The sequence below is a fragment of the Phascolarctos cinereus genome, unplaced genomic scaffold, assembly GCF_003287225.1.
Source record: "Phascolarctos cinereus isolate Bilbo 61053 unplaced genomic scaffold, phaCin_HiC Scaffold_5;HRSCAF=322, whole genome shotgun sequence".
Lineage (NCBI taxonomy): Eukaryota > Metazoa > Chordata > Mammalia > Diprotodontia > Phascolarctidae > Phascolarctos > Phascolarctos cinereus.
In genome coordinates this window covers 448067198-448093033 of record NW_027555958.1, presented here as the reverse complement: position 1 = coordinate 448093033, position 25836 = coordinate 448067198, and the positions used below count along the sequence as shown (strand labels likewise).

At 49.4% G+C, this 25836-nt stretch overlaps 1 pseudogene; it reads right to left on the bottom strand.

The window, feature by feature from the left end:
- LOC110209455 (fatty-acid amide hydrolase 1-like) overlaps nucleotides 1–25836 on the bottom strand; it is a 39886-nt pseudogene that overhangs the window by 1680 nt on the left and 12370 nt on the right.

Sequence of the window (25836 nt, the reverse complement as noted above, 5' to 3'; positions counted from 1 at the left end):
TCTTGTTAAGGGGCTGGAGGTCAGGAACTGATTTCCATTATTAAAGAATCCTAGAGCTGGCAAGAGCCCAGGAAGGCCTTTCCTCTAGGCCATGCCTGAACACCACTCTACCGCACTGCCACAAGTGTGTGGGGAGGGCAGGAGGGAGGCCCATTCATTGCCTCTCAGGCAGCCCCTTCCACCACCAGGTAGCTTGAACAGTGAGGTAGCTTTTCCTTCCATACAATTTGAGTGGCCCTCTCTGCAACTCCTCCCCTCAGTTGTTTCTGGTTCTGACTCCCCAACACCAAGCAGCACAAGGCAGGTCCCTCTTTGGGCCAGCGTCCTCCTGAATGCATACTTGCGTTCAGCTCTCAAAGTCCCCTGAGAGAGGATTCCGCTTTTCATTGACCCTTTTCCTTTCCTGATGTGGGCCATGCTTGGGTCACAAAGACTGTCTCAGCAGCATGGGAAAAAGCCTCTGAAGGCATTGCCAATCTCTTCCCCACCCTACACCCAATCCACCCCTCATTCCTGCTCTGGCTGGCTTGAAAGTGCAGGGTGAGTGATGGACAGAGATTGAATTTGGTGTTACAAACCTAGATGTGTGACCTTGACCAAGTCCCTTCCTTTCTCTCTGAGCCTCAGTTTTTTTCCTCTATAAATGGGGCTGGAGCAAAATGTCTCTAAGGTTCCCACACCCAGAATTCTATGATGCAGTAAATCCCTTTAAAGATGGAGGAATGTGGGGGCAGTGGATAGAGCACCAGCCCTGCATTCGGGAGGACCTTAGTTCAAATCGGGCCTCAGACACATAACACTTACCAGCGATGTGACCCTGGGCAAGTCACTTAACCCCATTGCCTAACCCCCCCCAAAAAAAAGATGGAGTCCTGAGTCCAGACATAGCCTTGCCTCATTGGACTCTCCCCAGCCAATCGGATAGTACCATGCAAACTGCATTGAACCTCATCCCACCCCCACCTTGCTAGCGGAGCCCAGAGCCCTAACTTGAGTAGAAACCATTCCCTACCTTCCTCTGTCTGGCACCAGGAGGCAGTGAGGTCTGGGACTGGCACCAAAGATTCCCATGGAAGGAAGAAAAGAAGCACCTGCTATGTGCCACTCATTGTGCTAACTTCTTTACAAATAGGATCTCATTTTATTCTCACAACAGTCCTGGGAGGGAGGTGCTATTATTATCCTCATTTTACGTTTGAGGAAACTGAGGAAGAGAGTGGTTAAATGACTTGCCCAGAGTCACACAGCTAGTAAGTGTCTGGGGCTAGATTTGAACTGAAGTCATCCAGGCTGAGGCTCCATCCACTTTGCCACCTAGCTGCCTCTGCATTCCGGGGCATCCAAGAGCTCTGGCTCTGCCAGAATCTACTGGTATGACCTTGGGCAAATCACTTCCCTTCTGTCTGCCTCCGTTTCCTCAAATGTAAAATGAAGGAGGCTCGACTACATGATCTCTAAGGCTCCTTCCAGCTTTGAGACGGAATTATCTTCTTCCCTTCGGATCTGAGGACTCAATGAAATCACAAAATGCCAGAGCTAGAAGAAACCTAAGGGGCTTCTAGTCCAAGCCACACCTGAACTAGAATCCTTTCTACCACACATCTGACAAGTGGCCAGTGATGGGAAGCTCACTCCAAAGGCAGCACATTGCCCTTTGGGGTTGATCTGACTGTTAAAAGCTGTTCCTACAACTGATGAATGACTGATTGATTAGTTGAGTTGATTAGATTAGTTTAGACTGATTGAGTCTGTTCAGTTTTGTGGGTCTCATCCAAGCTCCCCTCTCTGGTAGTCCTCAGGAAAGAGGCCCAAGGCCAGGCATTGGGATGGACACCCTGGGCCCCTTCTCTGCTCTTCTGTGCTGAGCTCCCTCCTCTGGGCCTCTAGGTCTCAGCAAAGACTAAGTGGGCTGGCGGGACTAGAAACATTGGCCATCTTTCCATAGAGTGAAGGAACTGGACTCATCAAAAAATATGACTTGAGTCATGGCTGGTCAATCAGTCCAACCCCCTTATTTCACAGGCGGGGAAACCAGGGCCCAGAGAGAGAAGGACTTTCCCAAGGTCACACGGTGAATCAGGGGCAGAGCCAGAACCCAAAACTCAGGTGCCCTGACTCCCAGCCCTGTGTCACGATTGAAGCAAGGTGGGGTTTTTCAAGAAGGCCTCTTGGAGTAAGTGAACTTGGCTTTTGAAAGAGAAGAGAAAGCAAAAGAGAGGGATAGAAGAAGAGAAGAGAAAGAAAAGGAGGACTATGGAGAGGAGGAAGAAGAGGAGGAGAGTGGAGAGAAGCCAAGGGAAGGGAAGGGAAGGAGGAAGCAGAAGAGAAAAGAATAAGATGGAAAAGGCAGAAAGAAAGAGCAGAGGGAGAAGAAAAAGGAGGAGATGAAGCCCTTCTCTGTCTTTCCATCTCTCCTTGCCCCTCCCCCGGCCCCCACCCCCATCCGTCTCTCTCATTTTCAGGAGCTCAGAGATGGCCTTGCCCATCTGGGATCGAGGGAGGGAGCCAGGCCGGCAATGACGGAGGCTCAGGTAATATTGCCGAGTGGAGGAGAGAGAGATGTGGAAATTTATGACATTGAGAATGACTGAGGGGGATGGGAGAGGGGGAGCTGGCCAGGCAAGCATTACACACACACACACACACATTCCTCCTGCCCAAGGAGACCAACCTTGTACAAAAGGAAAGGGCATGGGGGGAGAGCCTCTCCCCAGAGAGACAGACAGATAGGAAGATGGAGAAAGACCCAGGGGGAGTTTTTCACAGAGAGATGACTGAGCACAATGGAAGCCAGGCCCTGACTGGGGGCACAGATTGGCCCTGAAAAGGGTAGGAGGGGGAAGGTCCTGCTTCAACACATCTTGGTGGTGGTGAGGCCTGGATAAATCCAAATCAAGTCTGTCTGGGGTAGCCATCCTTTTCTGCAGCTGGGCTGCCCACGAACCCGTCTCTCCCTTTCTCTTTCTCTGATTATGAGTCACTGTATGTATATTTGTACGTGTGTAGAGGCATCTCCCAGTTCTTCCTGTGCCCTTGGAGCGCCCAGAGAGTTCATACATTCAAAAAAAACTCACATGGCAGAAGGCAATCTAAGGAAATATCTCAGGCAATTCTTTGTTTTACAGGTGAGGATGCTGAGGCCCAGAAAAGAGAAAAAGGGTTGTTCAGATTTCCTACCACTTAGCTCAGATTCCTCTCCTCACAGCTGAGGGAGGCCACTGACCTGAATCTTACAGCTCCAGATCTGAGTGAGAAGGTTGGAACTGAGTTCTAGTTCTGCCTCTGGCCAAGTGATCTTGGGCAAGTCATTCTCTAGGCCTCAGTTTCCTCATCTCTAAAATGGGCATAGTAAAAAGAGAAGAACAAAATATCAAAACTGGGAAGGGACCTCGGAGACATGTAGATCATGGAGCCAGGGAAGAAATCACTACAAAGCCTCCCCAGCAGATGCTTGGAGACCTCTAAGGAGGCCCAACTCACTCCCTCTAGAAGCAGCCCATGCCGATTTTGGATAGAGCTGATTGTGAAGATGTTTGTCCAGACGTCCAGCACCAGTTGGCCTCTTGGTAACTCCCCCCAGCTCCTCCTCATTCTGCCCCCTGGGGCCAGCCTGTCAGATTCCCTTTTCACATGACAGCCTTTCTCTGAAAGGCTTGAGCAAGGCCAGCATGCCCATCCCCACCCCACCCCACTCCAAGTCTCCTTTCCTCCATCCCTGGCCTTGATGGAAATGAATACAAGACTCCATATAAAGATGTGACCAGGAAAGATGACAGGGATGGCCACTTCCTTCTTCATGGAGGCTACCTGGGAACCTGTCTTCCTGCAGGCTCTTTCTTGGCTAACTTCTCAGCCCTACCCACGTCACCTCTCACCCTCCCTTCTCTGTAGGAATGGTCAGGTAGCCCCAGAGCTGGGCTGGGCTGGGCTAGGAAGCTTCCACAGGTAATGTCTGCAGCTGCTAGAAAAGATCATTTCCCACCATGTAGGAAATAGCAAATGATCAATGCCCCCCTCTCACCCTGCAGGACCACCCAGGCAGCTTAGGGCTCCTCCAGGCTCATCTTTCTTCTTGTTTCTAATTAGGCTCTGACAAAGAGGATGGCCTCGGGACACACGTTCTGGGAAGGGGCTCTGGGGCTAAAGAGTACTCAAGAACTTGATCCCAAAGGCAGCCTCCATCCAGGCTTGTCCTGCCCCCTGAGGGCAGGAAGTTCTGACTGCTCTCTTCCCTGGCCTAGGGGAAAGAATCCTGCCTTTCCTGTGAGTCAGGGAATCTCTGCATCTCTGCAGAGACCTGTCTCTGCATCTCTCCCAACCCTAAGACCTCTGTCGCTTGCCACCATGACTTTCCCTCGCAAACCTATGAAATACGTGACATTGCTAAGGTTTAAATATCAGTTTAAGGTTTGTAAGGTACATTACACATATCCTCTCATTTGAGCCTCATAATGACCCTATGAAATAGATGCTATTACTATCCCCATTTTACAAATGAGGAAACTGAGGACAAGAGAAGTTAGATGACTTGTCCAGGGTCACTGAGGTAGTGTCTGAGAAGTTGGTCTGACCCCTACTTGGGTCTGTGTTCTATCCGCTGCTCCATCTTGTGGCCTCTCTAGGTAATGCAAGCATTCTTATCCCCCATTTTACAGAGGAGAAAACTGAGGCTGGGAGCACAGAACTGATTTGCTCAAGGTCACAAAGCTAGTAAGGGACTCTCATGCCTTCTTTGAATCCCCAGCACTTACTTGGCACAGTGCTTGACACACAGTAAGCACTTAATCAATGTTTGTTGATTGATCAACGATCTTCCAGCTCTGACAGGCTGAAATTTTATCCCCCATGGGGGAGATTTATTGGGGGCTTCAAGGGTTGGGGGGAGCCCTGACATAATAAGAACTTCTCTAGCATTCCAATGCTTTGGATTCAGAGGATTGACCTGGGTTCAAATTTATCTCCATCACTTACTATCTGTGTGACCTTGGGCAAGTCACTTAAACTCTTCAAGCCTCTGTTTCTCATCTAAAAAATGAGGCAGTTGGATTCTGGTCTCTGAGGCCTCTCCCAGCTCTCTGTCTATGGGCCTAGGTCTAAGATATATATGAAACACCTCCCTTACAACAACTCTGTGAGGTAGACAGGGCAAGGATTATTACCCCATTTTATGGAGGAGGAAACTGAGACTCATGGCAGATAGGTGGTGGGAGGGGCAGGAATCCCTCACCCAGGATCACACAGCTAATCCATATCATGGATAGGACTTGACCTCATGCTGATTGCCTCCAGTTACTGCACTCATTCAGTCTCCACACACACATACACATTGTCCCAACTGGCTTCCCAACATCGTGGTCCCATCCAGGAGCCCTTCAGAGAATGGGAGCTACAATTTTTCAGCAAGAAAGGTAGGGAACAGCCCTCAGGAGCCGAACTTCTCTGAATGAGGTATCATGGCGCCAGGTCAATGGGCAGCCACCTTGGGCACTCCATATCTTTCCCCCCCAAACCTTTCACTTTTCCTAACTTTCCAGTTACTGTCCAGGGCACCACCATCATCCTAGGGCTGCCATCCTTGACCCTTCATGCTCTCACCCCTTCCCCACATCCACTCTGTTGCCATGTATTGTCTTCTTCTGGCTTTCCAACATCTCTCTTCTGACATTGGCACCCCCTCATTCAGGCCCCCATCACCTCAAGCCTGGACTGTTGCAAGAGACTGCTGCAGGGTCTGCCAGCCTCCAGACTCTCCCCACTTCAGTCAGTGGTCAAAGTGGTCTTCCTAAAGGGCAGGTCTGACCATGTCACCCCTCTCCAGCCCCTACTATTCACTATTTCCCCCAGGATTAAGTAGAAAGTCCTCTATTAGACATTTAAAACTCTTCACATCCTGACCCCTCCCTGTCTTTCCAGTCTTTTTACACTTTATTCCCCCTCAGACACTGCATTCTATGATCCAGGAGTAAGTGCCTGCTTGTAATTCCTGAAGCAGCATGATCCATCTCCCACTACATGTCTTTGCACTGTCGGTGCCTCATGCCAAGAACACCCTCCTTCCCTGTCTCTTACTCTGAGCTTCCCTGGCTTTCTTAGAGACTCAGCTCAGGCGCCACCTTCTACAGCCCTTTCCTCATACTCATAGCTGCCAACTCCTTCTCCTTACAGATTACTTTCCAATTGTTCTCTTTCTATCATGTGTATACCTGATTATCTACATGTGATCTCCCCATTAGAGGGCAGAGCCTTTGGTTTTGCCTTTTATTTATTTGTTTTTGTATCCTCAGCCTCTAGCATAGGACCTGACACACAGAAAATATTGAATTAAATGCTTGTTGGCTGACTGATGGACAGTTTACACTTTCAGTGTTGTGAGAAAAGCTCTTTGTAAACCTTAAAGCTTATAGGGTTGTGAGGTGTTATGATCATTCCCCATGATCAACAGGATGTGTGTGGAGGAAGGTAGTTGGGCAGGGGGGAGGAGGCAGGGGAGAGATATCATGCTCATTCTGCTATGGCTGTTCACATGCTGTGTGACTTTCCAGAAGTACTTGGACCCCTCTGGTCCAGAGTTTCTCCACCCACAAAAGTACAAGTGAGATATGCCCAAACACACACCTGAGGTCTTTGGCCTTTCCAAGCGAGCCCCAGCCCTGGACATTCCTCATTCCCATGCTTCTCCTTGTCTCCTCTCTCTCATTCTCAATACTACCCTCTTCCTCCAAGAAGCCTTCCTGGATTGACCCTCCTAGCTCTAGCCCTACCATGCCAGAGGATACAGGGTCTGACCTGGATTGACTGGCCCCTAGGCTCTCTTGTTCTGGCTTCCTGGCCACCTGGGTCTCAGCTCTGCTTGGGAGGAATCTGCATTTTCCTAGTGCTGGAGTTAGAAAAGACCCCTTCCTCCTCCCCATCTTCCCAAGTTGGTCATGCTCAGAGGACAAAGATCAGCTCTTATAATGAGAGGGATTCTGGTACGAGCTGAGAAAGGTCAAACACAGGAAAGAGAACAGAGCCGAATTAGGAAGAAAGGAGCTTAGAGAGGTGGAGAAAATTCTGACAAATAAAAGTCAAGAATAATCAAGTAATCACGAAGCATTTATTAAGCCCCCATCATGTGCCTGGTGCTGTGCTAGGAACTGAAGACCTACAGGGTCAGAGGTGGGAAAGTGCCTGCCTTCAAGGGGCTTACAACCTAGTTGGAGTCAACACATATAGATACAAGGCAGGAAGGTGGAGAGAGCCCAACACATTTCACCAACACCAAGGTCTTCCCAGTCTGTGCCTGTCTTAAGTACAGCCCCATCCCAAGGCAGACAGCTGCATGAGAAGACAAATCTATTTAACAAGGACACACACATGACAGGGAAGGCGTAATTACCTAGCTGTTCAACTGAATAGGATCTGGAGGTCTTAGTGCACCAAGAGCTTGATATAAATCAATACTGTGATGTGGCAGCCAAAACAAAAAAAAAGCTGATGGGATATTGGGCTGCATTATTCAGAGGGGATAGGACTTCCAAGAACAGAGAGGTGAGAGTCCCAGTGTCCCCTGTGCTGGTCAGACCCCAACCAGAGTCTTGTGCTCAGTTTTAGGGAGGAGAGTCATAGGGTCATAGAATTACAACTGCAAGAAACCTTAGAGACCACATAGGTTAACTCTCTCACTTTACAGATGAGGATTTTCCCATAGTCCTACAGCTAGTAATTACCTGAGGTAGGTTTTGAACTCAGGTCTTCCTGACTCCCTCTAACCATTATATCACACCAATTCTCATTGATAAGCTGGAGTGTCCAGAGGTTGGAAAAGCACCTTGAGACCATTCCATAACAGGGTCAGTTGAAAGAAAAGGAAATATTTATCTAAAAGAGATGGGTGGGGGTGAAGATGGGGTCGGGCTACCTAGTATGGGATCCTGGCACCAACATTTGCAATCTGGGTGACCATCTGCAAGTTAATTACCCTCTCTGTTTCTTCATCTGTATAATGGTTATAATCATACTTTTTCTACCAACTTTAGAAGGTTTTGTAGGGGAAGTCTTTGCACACTTTAGATGACTTTAGAAACATGAAGTTATGATTATTAAGTATTTTCAAGGCTGCCATTAGGAGCAAGTTATCAGCCTGGTTCAGGTTGGCCCTAGAGGGCAGAACCTGGGACCAGAAGGGGAAGCTGAAAAGGACCAACTTTACATTCAGTGTAAGGAGATTTCCTAACAAACAGAGCTGTCCAGAAGTTAGAATGAGCTGCCTGGAGATGCAACTCATCACTGGAGGGAATTCTAGGAGAAGCTTGCTGACTGATTTTCATCTCCAGTGTGGGGAGATTCCTGCCCTAGTACGGGTTAGTGATAAACTCTGAAGGCCTTCCAACTCCGAGATTCTGTAATTCTATGATCCTTTGTAACTACTTAAGCAGCTTTTAATCAAAGACCTCCACAGATAGGAAGTCACATATTTCCAGTTAGTTTAACACCCCCATTATCTGGCCCAGTCACTTTGACAAGGTCTGTGGAAGACCAACTTCCTCATGCAGGGGAAGGTGCTGAGCTCCCTGTTAGCTCAGAAGCAAAGGATGCATGACTACATGGTCAAGGATATCACAGAGAGGATTCCTGATTGGGCTGGGAAAGGGCCAGCCTGGGTGCTCTCTGAGATCTCATCCAGCCCATATTCCAGGATTCTCAGCTTGCTGGCCCTTAATATCCCTGGGGCTCCTCTGTATGGGGCTGAGCAGGGGTGAAGAGTTCAGCCGGCCCATGGAGCAGAGCTCTTTGGGACTTGGGGGGGCTGCCTGCCAGGGTCTGTCTCAGACCCCCCCCATCACCCCTCCTTCCTCAGCAGCATAAAAGGTGACAAATGGTTAATGGGGGAGATAACAGGATTCATAAGGGAAATTTATCGGCCACTCCGGGGTATAAATATATTTACACCAGACGGGGGAAATGAAGTCACTGATAAATCATGGCGTATCTACCAGGACGCTAATGGTAGGAGTGACCGGTGGAACCACCAACATTTTCACATGGCAGGTGCCCTCCCCCTCGCCTGCCTGCCCACCCGGACCCAACACCCCCTCTGGCTGCCTGATAATGGGAAGGAAGGCCAGGCAGGCCCTGCTAATGGGAATCAGGCAGACTGCCTGACATGGTCCTGAACAAGGCCTCAGGGATCTGGCCCCTGAACCCAGCCCAGGGCCCAGCCCCCTCCCCTTTACTCTCCTCCTTCTTCTAGCTCCCACCACCCCCTCCTTCTCTGGTCCAAGACCAAGGGATGGATGGGCCTACTGGGCAGCTTCTGCCCAGAAATACATAAAATCAGGGCTTGGTGCCCCCAAGACACAGATCCAGGAGTCACAGAATAGGGTGAATGTCTGAGACACTCCCCCATAATCCTCCCATCTTCAAAGGCTTGGCTCCAGCATCAATGGAGGGTGAGGTCAGAGACAGCTTTAGGGAGAAGAGCTTTGGGATCTGACCTCAGGGACTTCCTCCATTTGAATCCTGGTTCAAGCCACTTACCCCTCTTGGCCTCAGTTTCCTCATCTGTAAAAACAACATAATCATCCCAGCACTTTCCTTAATATCCCAGGATTTAGATCTTGAAGGGACAGTAAAATCATTAATTCAACCACACACACACACACACACACACACACACACACACACACACACACACACACACACACACTTTGTAGATGGGGCAAGAGACTTGCCCAAGGTAGCAAGCAGTACAACTTAGATTACAACCTGAAGGCTTGAAGAAGAGTTAAGTCCCTGTTTTGCAGATGAAGAACCTAAGGCTTAGGTTAACTCTCAGGCATTCACCCAGCATCACACAGTCAGTTAAGTATTGGGGCAGGACTAGAACCCAGACCTTCTACCTCCAAATCCAGTGCTCTTCCCACTGTGCTAAGTTGATACCTGAAAACAAAAGGTAAGAAGGTTCAGCTCTTTCGGGAGTCTCTGGGAGTCTGTGACCCAAGACAAAGAAGCCAGCAGGCTGCAATCCCTGCCCTCGGGAAATCCAGTTCAAGCTAGAAGGCAGGGGCCTAAGGGTTATCAGAGAAAAACTAGAGGCTGGGATAGAGGCCAGGGGTGGGGAGATTCACAACAAGAGTGGCGGGGAGGGGTGCTCTGGGAGGGTTCTACCCTTTGGTACCACAGCTGCACCCTGGAGCAAAGGGAGGATCCCCAAAGAGAGTAGAAAGAGTAACGAAGAGGTGATTCTCCATTTAGAGTCAGGAGGAACCTTAGGGGCCATTGGGTCAAACCCCCCTCATTTTCTAGAGGAAGTCAAGCCTCCAGCCTGAGTCACTTTGGTAATAAGAGGCAGAGCCAAAATTCAAACCCACAGTATCTGAGGTGCATTCAGTTTTTCCTACTGCACCACCTGTCTTCACATTTTCAAAGGAACTTAAAAGCATGACTACATTTAAGCCCATTAACACTTGCATTCAAAAATTTTAGTTGACTAGTAGATGAGGGAGGCATAGCTAGATATTAATTCATCCAAGACAAAAAAAAAAAGACCATGGCATCCTAGAGGATTTCATTATCAAAATAAATCACTAGTATGTTAAGGCAGCTAAGAAAATCAGATGATTTGGGGCTTCATTGAGAGAGGCAGAGGGTCCAGGCATAAGATGGAGACTGACAGCCTGGTCTTAGACCACAACCAGAGTATTGCCTCAGTTCTGAATACTGAAGATCAGCTAGAGGGTATTTAGAATATGGCAGCTGGGATAGTGGGGGAATTTGAATGCATGCTCTGTGAAGTGTTTGAAGAGATATTGACTCTGGAGAGGAGATTTAGGGAGGCCACGAAAGTTGTGTCTCAGGTTTGGAGGCTAGTCAAGTGGAAGAGAGTTTAAATTTGCTCTGCTTGGCTCCAGAGGTCAGAACTAAAAGGACATGGTAGGGAAAGGTTTCAGGGAGGTAGGGTTGGGTGGATGTAGAAGCCAAAGTGGAGCAGGCTACCTCTGGATGTGACAGGTTCCCCTTCCCTAGTCACTTTCAGGGATATTGCCTTTGACTCAAAGGCATTCTTGGATAGGGACAGATTGGACTAGATGCCCCTAAGGTTGCTTTCTTCCAAACCCAAGATCTCATTTTTTTCAGTCCATTCTTAAGTGTGATTTCTAGGGTTTTATCCAGAGCAGTACAGCCAGATATCCACTCTGATGCCTTGAGGTTCTGGGAATGGAACCATGGGGCTGATTAGCTGAGTGGGCACAGGCCTGTCACCAGTTGCTGGACCATCAGCAGAGAGCAGCCACTCATGAAGCTTCTTCCTTAAGACCTGGAGGGGCTGGGTGCTGATGGTAAGCAGCAAGGGAATCACACATGAAAGACTAGATCTAGACCTTTCTGAGCAGGGATATAGCAATGCACCCACCCTCTCCAGGGAAGAGCTGCAAAGTCCAGAATCTCCTAGTTGAGACAGATTGCAGAGCTCACCCTTGCCAAATCTGGACCTGAAGCCATGTGTCTCTTTGCATTCCCACCGCCCTCTTGGCTCCATGAAATGGAGGGGGGGAGAGATTTCAAATCCTTGTAAACCTTAAAGCACTCTACAAAAATCAGCATCCTGTCTTCCCCCTCCCCCTCTGATCCTTGTGCCTGGGGGTCTGTAGAATTTCTTTTGGGAAGGAGCCCATTAGGATCTTCTGGTCAGAGTTAAAAGACACCTCATCTTCTAGATGATAGAAGGTGTCAGTCAGGAGGACACCTGCCCAAGGAAATAGGAGTCACAAGGTAGCCTGGAGCCTCTGGGCCTCTGAGTCCAGTGAGGTAGTCAGCATCCTCCCGGGGACAGTGCCCACTCTATCTGCAGGTACGGCAGTTTTCCTTGGAGACAAAGAGAATCACTTTACCTGAAGTGAAAACCCCAGAGACTAGGACAGAATGGCACCAAAGGGACTTCAGCAGACACCTCAAATGATTCTGGTGTTAAAATCTTCCCCAATAAGACCCAGAATCTCAGACACACAGTCAGTCCTAAAATCCCAGAGTCAGGAAAAGCCATAGAGATGTAGGATCAGAGACCCCGGATTTCCGGATCAGTTACAATCAAAGTCATACACAGAGAATCTGGGTCAGGTTCCTAGCACCCTGTACCCCAGAGGCCCTAAAACGGAGTCTCAACCATTCTCTGGGCCCCTAAGCTCTAAGGGGATGGGAGTATTTTCAGCCAAAGGAAGAATTCTCCAACCTACTTCACTTTTTCGTTTAAAAACCTGCCAGACAGGTTCTGGACCAGCCGGGGAAGGGACTACCCTCTCCCCAGCTTCCTTCAGAGGGGCCTTGGCGTTCAAAGGCCTCCTACTCTCACCCCTCAAAGAAGTAGGGGAGCTACCCTCTCACACCCCCTCCTTTCTCCCTCCACTTCTCCCCCTTTCCCTCAGCCTTTCCCGGCTCCTTCCATTTCCCCGATCTCTCTTCTAACTCCTTCCATCTCCCCATATCCTTCATCTACTCCTCCCTCTACTTCCCTTTATTTCTCCCCATTTCTTCTCTCCCCATCTCCTCTCTTTCCAACTCCTTCCATCTCCCTCCAGGTCTCCCCATTGTCCCCTTTCCCCACCTCTCTCCGTCGCTCTCCGGCTCCCTGTCAGTACGGGGTGGGGGGTGTCCTCCTCTACCAAAGGTGAAACATTCCCCCCCCTTCCCCGCCAGTCCAGACGCAAGTAGGTAAGGCCAAACTCCTCCCTCGCCCCCCTCCCCGGGTTTCGAGCTTGGGGAGGGGCCGGCTAGGCTGCGGGAGGGAGCGCTCTCTGTCGTCCTCCCCCGGGGCGCCGCGGTCAACTTCATCAGTAAACCTATTACCGCCGCCTCATTTCCCTAAGCGCCTCTCGCAGCCCCCGGGAGGGGAAAGGAGAGAAGAAGACGGGGAGAGAGGGGGCTGGAGAAGGGAGGGGTCGATGAGGGGGAGGGGTCCAGGGCCGAGAGAGAGTCTGTTGGAGAGGGCACAGGCCAGGCAAGGTGCCTTAGAGCCGCCGACTCCAGGGCCCAGTCTGAATTCGTCTCATTACTGCACTCCCAGAAAGAGTGGGTGCGAGCTCGCCCGCGTGTGTGTCCGAATGAGTGTGTGTATTTACAAAGCCGCCTGAGTGTGTTTATGTGCATGTGTGCGGGGGCGGGGGGGGGGGAAGAGACAGAACTAGAGACACACAGGTAGATAGAAAAGGAGATAGAGAGGCACAGAGACAGCTGTACAGGGAGACACAGCCCGAGATAGTGAACAGAGAGAGAGACAGGCAGACAGAGATAGAGAGACATAGGAGACAGAGAAGTAGAAACACGGAAAAGACACGGAGACAGATACATAGAGAGGCCGAGATAGAAGCCTGAAGCTGGCTAGAGAAGGGGACTGGACTGCTGCGGGGCCGCCTCTGCCCAAGTCCCTGCCCTGCCCCTGCCCCACCTACTCTTATGCCCTGCTGCTGGGGCCCTCCTTGCTCCCCCACAAAAAAAAAAAAGGAGGCCGCTGCAGCAGCCCCACAGTCCCGCCCATTCCCTCGCTCGGGGCGATCGCGCCCAGACGCGCGGGGCCGAGCTGGTAATTGACTCCTTTCAGTTGATAATTCATAGGTTGCATATGCGGCTTTAATGCGGGCGGGGGGGGGGGAGGAGGGCGGGGGCCGGAGCGGGTGGGGGTGGGGGGAAGGTGGGAGACGCCCATGATGGATGGGACGCATTAGGGCTTTGGGAATGAGATCGCGCCGCTGCCGAGGCCGCGGGCGGGGAGGCGGGGAAGCGGGAGACGGAGAGACTGAGAGGGGGAGACGCGGTGTTGGAGTTGAGAGAAAGAGGAGTGGGGCAGGCCAGACTTAGGGCGCTTCCTGCGGCCCCCAGCCAAGGACACCCTGGGAGGGCCTGCGCCCCTGGGGTTAGTGCTAGTGTTCTTTAGGCCGCTGTCCTTTCCCTGAACCCATCGGCCACCTCACCAAAGCCTGGCTCTGTCCCGGTGCGTCCCCGACGTCCAGCACCTTCTCCCCTACGAGAACCCCAGTGGCCTGTCCCAGTGTGTCCTGAAGTCCCGTAAATTCTCCTCTCAGCGCCCCGCGACTAGCATAAAGGGCCTGTTCCTCTGCTCCACCCCATCCCAAGCCCAGTCATCTTTCCTCTGAGCCTGTATAGTCTCTGCCCTGTTCCAGAGCCGAGTCGAGTGTAGGCACCTCCCAAATCACTGACCTCTCTCTGCCTGAGTCTTTGCTTTCCCCGCTTGTCTCTTCAGATCCTGGACTTCCTTTTGCCCTGTGGCCTCGAACGAGGGGACCCCTTGAAACTGCCCTCCAATCCCTGAAACTCTAAAGCGGGCGGTCTAGCTTTGGGAGCCCCGGCCAAGTGCCTCTGGGTCGCGCGGCGCCACATCTTCCAATCCTCCCGGGGAAGAGGGAGAAAGCCCAAGGAAGGGGTGGGGGCGACGGCATTTGGAGACCGGCTGGAGTAGGAGGACCTCAGTGCACTTTCCCTTCACAGTGGTATACCCGCCCTATGCCCAGTCCGGGACCCGAGGGGTGGGCTGTTCCCGCAGGCAAGGAAGATGCTCTGAGCTCCAAAAGCCAGCTGAAAACACGAGCCCAGGGGTATGGAGGGTCCAAGAGTCTGGTCTGGCCCTCATTTTGTCTGGAATATAGTTAGCCTTTCCCTAAGGGACGGTAGTTCCTCAGGGGATCCCGGAGATACTTCTTGTAGGCGGGACCTTTGGAGCTTCCAGGTTCTATCCCAGCTCTGGCGGGTGCAGAGCTTTAAAAGAGCCTGAAGAAGCGGCCTGATCACTTCCACCTGCCTTCAGGCTCCCCTACCTTTCACTCTGGGAAGTTCTTGCAACATCCCTCCTGCGGCAGTGACCTGAGGCTCAGCCCACTTTCCCCCTTCCTGGGCTAGAAAACATCCCCTGACCAACCAGGGGCGGATTCCAGTGAAGGCAAAGTGCCTAAGGACATAGAATGCAAGGGCTGAGGAGACTCTGCCTAGCGTCAGGAATTCTGCCTCGAGTGGCTTTCTTACCTCAATCCCCCAGAGTTTTTTTTATTATTATTACTATTATCAACATGATAAATAATCTTCCATTTCTTTATCACTTTAAGGTTTGCAAAGTGCCCCCGCCCCACCTTCCAACAGCCTTCCCAGGTACACAGAGATTACTGTCTCCAATTTATAGAGGTGATTGAGGCTCAGAGCGGGAAAGAAAGGGACTTGCTCAGTCAGGGTATGGTGCAGTGGGAGGGCAAAGCTAATTTGGAGTCGGACTCTGAGGTGGAATCCTGGCTATTTTCACTCCGCATGACCTCATCTCTTATGTCCTCTCCCTTCTCTGGAAAATGAGGGAATGGACCAGAGAGGAATTACGGGCCTCCCTAACCCTTTTCTCCCCCCAGTGAACTGGTTCCTTCAACAGATCCTCTAGTGTCTTCATTCCCAAGAGAATTCTCATGGGCCTCCAGAGATCGTACCTCCAGGGAGAGAGGTGACCAGACAAACCCACCTCCAGATGGCGGAAGAATGACATGAAGTGTGTTTTCCCTTACATAAATCTGGGGAATGAAGGGCACAGAGATTCTGTGACTTCCCAGGGTTTAAACTCGTGCATTAAAAGTCCTGCAAGAAGGGAAGTGTGCTTTATATCTGCCCTTCAGCACCTCACATCTTCTCACTGAACCCTATTCTCTCCCTGCCTAAGCCCCCAATTCCTCATGAAGCCCCTATCCTCTCATTGAGTTCCCATGTAACAGCTAAGTTCCTCAAATCCCCTTCACTGAGCCCCATCTCATCACCTAGTCTTCATCCCTTCCTGATCCCCCCCTGTTTCCTGACTCCCTAAATCCTCTCCCTGAACAGCCATCCACTCCCTGAATCTCCATCCCATCACTGATTCCCCATCCCTACCCTGAGCCCTCATGCTCTTATTGATCCCCCAGCCTCTCACTGAACCCCCAGTCTCTCACTGAGTTTCTGCCCTCTTCTTGGATCCCTATCCTCTTACTGATCCCCTTACCCCCTCACTATTCCCTTATCCTTTCATTGAGCCCCCCCATTCTCTCTCTGAGGTCCCATCATCTCATCCCTGGTCCCCCATTTCTCTGAACTCTCCTCCCCTTACTGAAGCACCATCGTCTCACTGACCCCTTCGTTCTCACTGAATTCTCATCACTAAGACTCATGTTCTCACTCCCATTCCTTCTTTGCTACATTGAGGCTGAGAGGGCACCATGGGCAAAGTTCTGGACTTGAGTCAAATTACTCTGACAATTGCTAGCAGTATGACTCTGGGCATCTGTAAAATGATATTGGGGTGTGTAGGGGGGAAGTCACTAAATGGCTTTCAACATCCCTCCCAGCACTAAACCATAGACCCTGGGATTCTCTCCTTAAGCCCCCCTTCCAGTGCTCTCAGTACCAGAGTCTAGTCCCTTCCCAAGATCTCATGCCCTTGTTAGCCATATGGATCACCAAGCTTAGACTTTTTTGGAGGGGAATGACATCCTAGTTCTAGCACAACTGTGGGAAGAGAGGGTCGGTCACCTCCCACTTCACAAGCTCCATTCCGAGGTAGATCTGCAACTCAATGCTGCCCCTTGGTGGCCCAAACCAGGCCTTGCCTCTGCAGGATTGGAGGAAGCAAGGTTAGGGAAAAACAGGCAAGGAGGCGAAGGGATGTGTGGCTGAAGGGCCAAGACACAAGTGCATAGTCTCGGAGAGGCCCAGCCGTCATCACTGTTCTGTCCCCAGAGCCTACAGCCCCATCCTGAGCAGGAAGATGTGGCCTCCGCATTTGGTGAGGGAAGATACCAGCTGGAAACTAGAGAGGGGTTTGAATGCCTGGCTGAAGAATCTGGGCTCTGTTCCTTACTTGCTATAAGCTTGGGAGAATGTCTTCCCCTCTCCAGGCCTCAGTTTTCCTAACTGTGCGTATGGGAGAGAGCAGAAACTGGATTTCATCTGTAGGCTGTTCAACTTCTCTTTGCTAAGAGAGGAGACTTTGAGACCAGAGGGTGTGAGAGAGAGTGATGAGATGTCAGGGCAGCAGAGTAGAGGTCAGGGGCAGAGAGAGGGGAAGGCCCAGGCTGGCCACTGACTCCACTGGGCATTCTTTGGGGTGAGACCAGATGATGTCAGCTTCCCTGCCAGGAACCAGGCAAATCACCAACCTTTCTGAGTCCCACTTCTTCCTGGATCCCACCTTCCAGCTCCCCTGTCAAGAGTGATCTGAGGGGCAGCTAGGTGGCAAAGTGGATAGAGCACAGGCCCTGGATTCAGGAGGACCTGAGTTCAAATCTGGCCTCAGACACATAACATTTACTCGCTGTGTGACCCTGGGCAAGTCACTTAACCCCATTGCCTAGTCCGTCCCCCCAAAAAAAGAGTGAGCTGAGGCTGACTCCAAAGTCAGATCCTGTCTCTTCACCAAATGACCAGACCTACACAGGAAGTGTCTGTTGAACTTCCTGAAGAAGCTGTGGCTGAATTTCTTTACCTGCGCAAGGGAGAACTAGAACTGTTAGGTCCAAATCAATCCTATGTCTGTGAAGACTTCCGGGGTCTAGGACAGCCCCTCCTTCAGTAGATATTGTTGTTTACTATTACATATCATCTTCTTGAAAGCAGAGACTGTGTGGGTTTTGTATTGTGTTCTCAGCATCTAGCACAATACCTGGCTTTTCATTCACTATTAAGAATGGTATATTGACTTATTGGTTCTATGCTACCGGATGTAACATTCCTAAATGTATGTCTGCTAAAGTGAGGGGCAAGGAGAGGAACCCTCCTATTATACTAAAGTCAAAGGAAGAGAGCTCCAATCCTGGATCCCTCCCACAGCCTTTCTTTATATAAGTTTTATCTTGTCTCCATTAAGGTGCTCAGATACTTAAGATCTGGCTGGCTTGCATCAGCGATACAAATGCTTAGATTCCTTAAGAGTCTGGCCAATATGGCAGATCTTTAATAAATCTTGTCTTTGGCTGACCAAAAATAAAAAGAAGAGAGCTCATTGGAATAGCAAAGTTCAAAATAAGGCAGGGTTAACACAGTGGGTGGGGGCTCAGAGCTATTTTGGATTGGGTAAATACAAAAATCAACAAAGCCCTAGACAAGGAGTGGTGCTGTGGATTTAAGAAATAAAGGGTCACTGGATCTGTCTCACCCATAGAGAACACAGGGTGTGTGTGTAAACTGATGGGACCAGGTTATGGCATCCCAGAAAATAGCTATCAGAGCCACCCGTTGTGTAACTCTAAAATTAGAGGCTGGGGCTCTCAGGTGTTCCAACCCATGCTTCCTTCTAGCCCAGCTATGCTCCCGGTTTCCCAGACAGACCCACCCTGTCCTAGCTTCCTTCTCACCCTGGAGATGCCTCCACTCCAAGGATACCCTCCATCAGTTAGCAAGTTTCCACCCAGAGCCTCCATCAAGTAAACACCCAAGCCAGTCATGCTTGCTTCTAACTTAGCTCTCCTCCTGACCCCTTGGACTTTACCTTGTGGGCATGTTCCCACCCCTGTAGCCAACGTATCCAACATCCAACTTTTCAGCTTTCCTATTTTGTCTTTCCTTATTAGAATGTGAGTTCTTTAGGTCCTGTCTTCCTGTTTGTATTTATATAACCATTACTTAGTAAGTACACTGTTAGGCATATAGTGGGTACTTAATAAGTGCTTTATCTATCACCCTAGGGGCAGAAAGGTGGTACAGTGGTTAGAGTGCCAGGGCTGGAGTCAGGAAGACTAGTCATCCTGAGTTCAAATCTGGCCTCAAACTAGCTGTGTGATCCTGAGCAAGTCACTTAACTCTGTTTGCCTCAATTTCCTCATCTGTAAAATGAGCTGGAGAAGGAAATGGCAAACCACTCCAGCATCTTTGCCAACAAAACCCTAAATGGGTTCATGAAGAGTTGGAGTCATGCCTGAAACAACTCAACAACGATTATTTATCTTAATCAATGTTCTGTCTTTTTACCATCTATGAATGTTCTAAGGTCCCTTCTAGTTCTGACATAACACGTTCTATGTTCTAAGGTCCTTCTCAGCTCTGACATTCTGTGCTCTATGTACTAAGATGTCTCTCACTTCTGAAGTTTCTATTCTATGTTGCAAGATTCTCCCCAGCTCTGACATCTTCTTTTCTCAGGTCCCCCCAGCTCTGATGTCCTCCCTCCCCTTCTTCACCTGTTGATTTCCTACTCGTCCATTAAAGTCAACCTCTAGGAGGCTTCTACCAGCACTGTCCTGCCTTTTGGGTAAAAACCATCTCCTTTAACCCTTACAAAGCAAGCTCACTGTATCACTCTGATCCCTGCAAAGCGTAAACTCCAGGAGGGCAGGCACCACATCTGATCTATACCATTATCTCCCCCAGTTCCTACAGCGAGGCTTAAACATGCAATAGGATCTTAGTACCTATTTGTTGAATGAATGAATGCCAGGTGGCTGGCATAGGCATCATCATCCAGGCAAGAGAGAATGAAGCAAACTCTCATCTTCTCAGACTCCTGCACCAGCTAGAGCTGATGGGGACCAAGCCCCTCCCTCCCCAGATAGAATAAGGTCTGCAGTTGGCTGGTCAGGAAACTTTTATTGGCCAATCCCCTGCCCCCCACTGAGCTCCCATGGGCCCTGGCAGAGCAGGGTCCAAGAAGGGGGAAGATTTACTCGCTTTGCATCTTCCCACAGACCAAGGTCTCCACCTCCTTCATAAAGTGCAGGCATAGCTGTTCTCGCCAGGGCAGAGACATCCACTGCACCGCTGTGGGAGGGCCCAGCGATCCAGCAGAAATCTGCCTAAAGTTCGCAGGCTGGCTACGCACTCCCAGGACCCCTCAGCAGCCCTGTCCCAATCCCTGTACCTCATAGACTCTCAGCCCAGAGATCTCTCAGGCCATTTTCTTAGTATTCATGAAGCTGATTCTATCTATGAATTAGGCCTCTAGACACTTTGTCCTTCTGTCTTACTGAAGCCAAGTTTCTGTCACCAAATTTGTGATAGATAGGTAGCTAGAGAGAGACTACTGGATTTGGAGTCAGGAGGACCTGAGTTAGAATCCTGCTGTATGACTCTGGGCAAGTCATTTACGCACTGTCTGCCTCGATTTCCTCATCTGTAAAATGGAGATTATAGTAACTATTTCCCAGAGTTGTGAGCATCAGATTGGGGTAATGATTATAAAGTGCTCAGCCCAACTTCTGGCACGTAGTAAGTGCTATTTAAATGTCAGCTATTATTACCATTAGCTATTACTTCACCTCTCTATGCCTCGGTTTCATCATCTGTAAATGGGTTGTTGTGAAGGCCAAATGAAATGACGTAAGAAGGTTTTGTTAGTTATCATTATTATTACCCCCAAGGGCCAGGCCGAAATGCACCCTTCCGTCTTCAACCTCAGTTCAAATCTGGCATCAGATATTTACTAGCACATGACCCCAGGCAGGTCACTTAACCTCTGCTTGCCTCAGTTTCCTCTACTATAAAATGAGAACCCACTTCCCAGGGTTCTTTCAAAGATTAAATGAGGTAATAATTGTAATTAAGTGAGATAATTAAATGAGGCAATGTAACTAAATGAGTAATAATTGTCCTCCTTCTTCCCTCCCCTTCTCAAACCTATAATCTCCCCTAGAAGGTGAAGAAGGGACAGATCTTTTCTTTATCCAAAAGCTGATTCTTGCAGTATAGTACAAGATCTGTCATCCATCTGCTGGCAGGTTGACATAGAGTGAATCGATTTAACTCTAAGCCTCAGCTTACTCATCTCTAAAATGGGGCTGGTAATATCTGCCTACCTACTTCACAGAGTTATTGTAAACCATATATGGCTCTAGAAATGGGAGTTGTTATTAGGAATATTAAGTATTACCAGCACCAGGAAAGAACAGCAAACCTCTGAATTATACACACACACACACACACACACACACACACACACACATAGACACACACATACTTAGCTCAGCAAAGTGGTGGCTAAGCCTCGCTCATGACTGTAAAACCTCAGCCCCACTATGGAGCCATACTCATGCTAACTTTTGGTTCTAATAATAGCTGTTTTTTAATCTGCCCTTTATATCTGAATCCCTACTGAAAGTGAGTAAGTCAGTTCTTTCTCTGGGGATGTATAGCATTTTTGCATCATAAATCCTTCAGAGTTGTCTTGGATCATTGTATTACTGAGAATAGCTAAGTCATTTACAATTCTTCATCAAACAATATTGCTGTTACTGTGTACAACATTCTCCTGGTTCTGCTCACCTCACTTTGCTTCAGTTCATGTAAGTCTTTCCAGGTTTTTCTGAGAGCATCTTGCTCATCATTTCTTATATCACAGTAGTGTTCTACCACAATCATATACCACAACTCGTTCAGCCATTCCCCAATTGATAGGAACCCCCTAAATTTCCAATTATTTGCCACAAGCTGCTATAAATATTTTTGTACATATAGGCCCTTTTCCTTTCCTTTCCTTTTTTTTTTAATCTCTTTTGGGATACAGACCTAGAAGTCATATTGCTAGGTCAAAGGGTACATGGTTTTATAGGCCTTTGGCCAGATTTCCAAATTGCTCTCCAGAATAGTTGGATCAGTTCACAACTCCACCAACAGTACATTAGTGTCTTAATTTCCCCACATCCTTGAGGAGAGTAATTCAAAGAAGCAGTCATTAACATGCTGGGTATGAGGTCCTGGGTGAGCCCCTTCCTTGGTCTCCTTTCCTACAAAATAAAGAGGTTGGACCGTCTCCAACATGCTTAACAGGTTCCCCCACCAAGAACGTTCAGCTCATCCCCAGGAAAAGTAAAATGCTATAGTCAGTCTTTCAGGGCTTCTCCCTCCATGTGGATGCAGGAGGTCTCCCTGGGAACTAGGAACCAGGCACCACTCTTCCTGCTTTGGGCAACAGCTTCTGACATGAAGCCAGAAACTCATATGTAAGCAGCTTCCATTCTTGGAATGGATTCATTTTTTGCATTTGAACCCCATTAGATTGCAAGCTCCTTGAGGGCAAGGACCATCTTTTGCATCTTTTTGTATCCCCAGCCCTTAGCACAGTGCCTGGCACACAGTAGGTGTTTAATAAGTGTTTATGATTGATTGAACAAGCGTTTCATGGATGCTCATTGACTTGATTAACATAGGGAGGATAACACTCCATCTAGACTGGACCACGTCACCTCCTCTAGGTCTCTCAACAACCCTGCTTGGGAGTGAGGTTGGGAGGAATAGTAGTTTCATCTTCATTTCACAAATGAGGTGACAGATGACCAGAGGGCTCAAGTAATTGACCCAAGTTCACACAGAGCTGGGATTCAGACCCAGATCTTCTGACTCTCTGTGAAGGCAGATAAGCCTTCACAATAGCAATATGAAAAAGATCCAAATGAATGACCTGACCCGGTTAGATAACTCTACAGCATCTTCCATGCCTGTTTACTCCCTTGTATAACTGGGTGTGTGGCCCCTCGAGGCTGAGAAGCATGGTCTGGCCTCCTAGGGAGGGTCCAGCCAGCTGGGGAGAGCTAGGGAAGGTGTGAGCTGACCTGATAGCAAGGGGTCAGAAGGGCAGTTAACCTTCTTGAAGTTTTTGTCTATAGAGTCTCCATAGTAGCTATGGTATGAGGCCAGATCCTCTTCGTCCCATGCTGTCACTGTGCCTACAGTCTCCACGCCAACTGGGAAGTTCAAGGTATTGAGAGTCTTATAGGAGGCAGCTTCTGGATCCCCAAGACAGGAGAGAATCAGGGAGGATCCCAGAGCTCCACTATCCCATCCCCAAACCCACCCATCTCTCAGGAGCAGAAGGAGCTGGAAACTTTTACCTCTGCTTCAGGGAGCCACGTTCTCCACTCAACAGAAGATGGAGTTCTGGCACAAATAATCCCAAACAATAAAATCATCTCAAAGTCATTTCTACAGGACGTGTCTTGTACTGGATAGGTCTATAGATGTTCTGCTCCAAATGAATGTACTTGGTAAAGATCTGACTCGGAAGAAATGTGTCATCTCATGGTCTGTGATGCTAGGAACAGTGGTAAAAGATCGTCTAGGAGAACAATACAAGGCACAAGCCTAAAAAGAATGGCACTCCCACCTATATTTCTCTAGGCCTCCTGCCTTTGTGGTTTATAGTCAGGGTGAGGAGATGGGCAGCATCCATTGCTTTGGATTTTAAAGGCTCCTCTGATGAGAATGAACAAAGATAGTGACTGTGTCAAGAGTCATTAGGATACAGGCAAAGACTTAACACCTAGCTACCCTAATCCCCAAGTGACAAGACTCTTCCCAACTTACTTCCCAACAAGATCCCAATCTTTGCTTATAGACCTCTAGGGAGGGGTAACACGATGCTTCCCAAGGCTGCCTTTGGACAGTTCTCATTGGACAGCCCTTCAAGGAGCTTAATTTTTCTCTTAGCAACTTCCTTCAGTGTCTCCTAATTCACATTACAGAGAGTGGTTTAGGATGGGGTTTAGGGTTAGGATTGAGCTTGGTTGGAGCCAGAGTTAGGATTAAAATTGGGGCTGGGGCTTGGCCATGGCTTGGGGGTGGAGTTCAGCCGAGGCCTGAGGTTGGCTTTGGGTTCCCTTTGAGGTTAGGGTTGGCCAAACAGTAAGGTTAGCATCACAGACACAGAAGTTGAAGAAATCCTGGCCTACCAGCTCAGATTAACATTGCCTCCACCACCCCCAAAGAATTCCCATTGACTGGCAAGCCCCAGACACATCTACTTTTCCTGAATCTTAGCCAAGTGCAAGGAGGCTGATCAAACTCTCAGACTTCCTACCTAATGCTCTGCCTGTTGTCCCTTTGTCAAAGGCAGGGCAGAGAGCTGGGTATGGCAGCACATCCAGATTCTGAGCTCTCCAATTGGACATAACCTCCTTCTGACAGTCCTGGGGATATGGAGAAAGAGCAGCTTAGGGGAGTGCTGCTTGCTGATTTGAGTCAGACCCTAGGAGGAACTTCCCAGCATGGAGCTCTTGGGCCACCATCATCAGGGAGGGAGTAGGGTCTTTCAGAGGATGAAAAGGTCAAATGCTTCTGCATGGGAAATCTGTAGCCTGGTGGTGGGGGCTGAGCTAAAGACACAAGTCCTGTGTAAAAGATGGCATCCCTATAACTGTCCCCTCACACAGACTTCTAGGCTCCCTCCCTCCTTGGACTAGAGCATCCCAAAGGGCATGGGCTGAGGATTCCCCTCAAACCAGGGGCTCTCAAGGGCTGGGGACATGACTCTCCTGTGACTCAGGTGGGGGTCCCATGAAGCCTCCCTGGGGTCTGCCCTGGTTCAGCTACCTCCACAGCTCCCAGAGATTCTTGGGTGTCCTGGGAGAGAATAAGATCCGGGGTCTGAGATCTCACACCTGTGAGGTGTTCCCTGGTCCTTCAGGGAAGACCTGACATTCCCCCAGGGTCAAGTCCTCCTAAATTCAGTATCCACAGGTCTCATTTCCTCTTAAAAGGTGAAAATAGTCTAGATGTCACATCCTGCCTGTCCCCTCTGAAATATCTGGGCCAACCTTGGGTGCCTTCCCTACCCCCAGGACGCATACCAGAGTCCCTTCAGGTCCTATCTAACTACTGTCCACGGCAACCTTAAAGAGTGTTGAATTCCCACCCTGGACAATGTGATCACATAATTCTGGGCAGCACAGCTATTTGTACCAATACCCCTCCTAGATTGTGAGCCTACATTCTACGGCTATGTATGGCCTCCAAATTTTGCCCAAGGCTCCATACACAGTCTTTTTGTTAATAAATGTCTATTAAATGAACGCTAACTACGAGCCAACCCTGGATGTTCTATCCTAATCCCCTTCAAAACTCAATATTCACCCCAGTTCACACACTGATCAGAATCTTAGTCCTAACCCCAAACATGTCCCCAGTTGGTATCATCTCTGCCCAGGGCCTCAGGGAATACTTGGTGAAGGGTAGGGAGTGCTGCACACTTACCTCACCCCTTGTAAAGCAATGAAATTCTCTGCTGCCTGTGAATCCTATGTAGGAGAAGAATCAATCAATATTAACCATTATTCTGAGACCCTCGTGCCCTCTCTGAGGTCCTATCTTCACAATGAATCTCCATCTCTTCAGTGAGCCCCCATTTCCTTTACTGAAGGAAGTGAAGAACTCACTAAGATGCCATCCCTCACTGAGCCTCCATCTCCTCTCTGAGCCCCCTCCCCATTCTGAGCTTCTATATCCTTCATTGAACCTCCATCCTTCTCATTGATTCCCCCTCCCCATTCTGAGCTTCTATATCCTTCATTGAACCTCCACCCTTTTCATTGAGCCCTCATCCTCTTGCTGAGCCCCATCACCCTTTCCTCTGACTGAGCCTGCGTCCTCTATTCTCAAGATGTACCACAGGCTCAGGACCCAGGAGAGGAACCACTTCATGAAATCTGGGAGTTGGAGAGTAGAGATTCTAGACGAAATGATAGGATCTATGGTGTCCCTGTGGCTGGCCAACAGAAAGAAGGGGTCATCGGCTTTCTCCAAAGCCAGTCCTCATCCTGTCCATCCTCCCACCCCAGTAATTGCTCCAGGACCTCCTCGCTCCCTTAACAGTCTAGAAGGGAATCAGAGGAAGCAGGAGGGTTGGACCCAGGTTAGACCCCAGAAAGGTCTTCCTATTCATGAGTATCATCAGAGGTGTTGGCCATGGCATCTATCTGCACATTTGGGGGAGAGGGTGGGGCCCAGCTACTTGACCAAGGCCCACAGTGGGTCTATCTGGTTTCCCCGGGCACACCCTTCCTGAGCACTCCCTTCTAATCTCTAGCTTTTATTTTGCCTTCTGGCTCAGTGCCTAGAGTCTGGGCTTCCCTGGAGCACTGA